The sequence below is a fragment of the Apium graveolens genome, chromosome 11 (genome assembly GCF_009905375.1).
Source record: "Apium graveolens cultivar Ventura chromosome 11, ASM990537v1, whole genome shotgun sequence".
Classification (NCBI taxonomy): Eukaryota; Viridiplantae; Streptophyta; class Magnoliopsida; order Apiales; family Apiaceae; genus Apium; species Apium graveolens.
This window is the reverse complement of record NC_133657.1, coordinates 68,754,054-68,756,156: the sequence shown is the minus strand read 5'-3', so window position 1 is coordinate 68,756,156 and position 2,103 is coordinate 68,754,054. Positions and strand designations below refer to the sequence as shown.

Here is a 2,103-nt window from a genome sequence, read left to right as displayed (position 1 = left end):
GTCACTGGGAAGAGTGCCAGGTTGACGATTGAGCACTGCATTGGCTAGTTGACCGATTTGATTTTCCAAAGTCTTGATAGAAACCGCCTGACTCTTGCACAACAGCTTAAGTTCCTCAAAATCAGCACTAGTAGGTACAGCTGCACTTCCCTGTTGAGGATATGATTGCCTTGTAGCATATTGTTGTGGTTGCTGGAATCCAGGTGGGTTAAACTGTTTACTCACTCCTTGCTGATATGGTGGCTGAATAGCATTCTGATTATTCCCCCAGCTGAAATTTGGATGATTTCTGTTATTAGGATGATAGGTCGCTGGCACAGGTTGCTATTGTCGCTGATAATTATTCACATACTGAACAGATTCGTTGACAAGAGAACACTGATCCGTAGCATGAGAACCTGCACAAAGCTCACAAACCATAGCTATTTGATTAACTCCATACGTAGCCAGAGAATCGACCTTCATTGATAGCGCTTGGAGCTGGGCTGCAATAGCGGTGGCTGCATCAACTTCCAGAATACCTGCTACCTTGCCTGACGTCATCCTCTGAATTGGGTTTTGATGCTCATTTGCAGCCATCGTCTCTATAAGATTATACGCCTCAGTATAGCTTTTAGCCCATAAGGCGCCTCCAGCTGCTGCATCGAGCATGGGCCGAGATTGGGCCCCCAAACCATTATAGAAACCAGTGATCACCATCCAATCCGGCATTCCATGATGTGGACATTTTCTCAACATTTCCTTGTAGCGTTCCCAAGCCTCGCACATAGATTCTGTAGGTTGCTGCGCAAACTGAGTAAGAGCACTCCTCATAGCAGCAGTCTTTGCCATTGGATAAAACTTCACCAGAAACTTTTGCGCAAGATCTTGCCACGTAGTGATGGACCCAGCTGGTTCAGAATGTAACCAGTCTTTAGCCTTATCCCTCAGTGAGAATGGGAAAAGTCTCAACTTGATAGCCTCATCAGTCACGCCATTATACTTAAAAGTGCTGCAGATCTCGACAAAATTTCTTATGTGCACGTTGGGGTCTTCAGTTGCCGCTCCTCCAAAAGAAACAGAATTCTGCACCATCTGAATAGTGCCCGGCTTGATTTCAAAGGTGTTAGCTTGAATAGCCGGATGAAGGATGCTTGACTGAATATAATCAATTTTAGGCCGAGAAAAATCCATAAGAGCTGGATCAGCTTGAACAATACGATCTCCCATGTTTACTGGTTCTTTCTGCTCAGTTCCTGAATCCGAATCCTCAAAATCTAACTTCTCCGGAATATCAAGAACTTCGTCTGTCTCCTCAGTTGTATCTAAAGTCCTCTTGCGAGCACGAGAACGAGTTTGCATAAACGCTTGCTAAAATACCTGAAACACAACCGAAAAGAGTAAGTAACTACTACGTCCTAATCACTGAGTCCTAATGACCAATGATGGTAAGTACATAAACACTCGGCGCCAAAAACTTGTTAGGGCGAAAACACGCACTAATATTCACGCAAGTATACGCGTTCGCAAGTAATATAGAATACTTTCTAGTTCGTTCCCTCAGAGACTTAGACTAAATTATTGTCTAATTAAACTTACTCACCAATGTATGATTACTTCTCAATGTTAAGATAATAACACTTAAAATTGTTGATTCACTATTAACTATAATTAACTTCTTAATTAACCACTTAACTAACACTTCAAATTATCAATAATAAAACACTCATGAGATCACAACTTCATTATTACTTCCTTCTATAGCCATTGTTATTACCTTTAGCATGTGACAGTGATGATATTAATCGAATAACACAAAACTGATAAAAGCCAACTTTCATTGTACTAATACCATTCTACCAAGCATCCACAATTAAGATAGAAGTTGAATAGTCATCAATTATGTTGAGTTCCTATATGTCTACAGAAATTGACAACACAACGATTTAAGCATAAGTTATTCCTTTTGATTACATAGGGAAAATAAAACTGTTAGAGTTACCCACTAATCATGCACAACGTACATGAACCTATGCTAGCATGGCAAGTTCTAAATCTCAAGATCCACCGTCGCTTCACCAGAGATTAACACCCTATCTTATATGTTCGCGACGCACATAAGAC

General features: G+C 40.9%; 1 non-coding gene across 1 annotated transcript; it reads left to right on the top strand.

The window, feature by feature from the left end:
• Positions 1–709: 709 nt before the first annotated feature.
• LOC141698857 (small nucleolar RNA R71) lies at positions 710–816 on the top strand. The gene has a single exon (XR_012565356.1). It is a non-coding gene; the product is annotated as a small nucleolar RNA R71 (small nucleolar RNA).
• Positions 817–2,103: the final 1,287 nt, after the last annotated feature.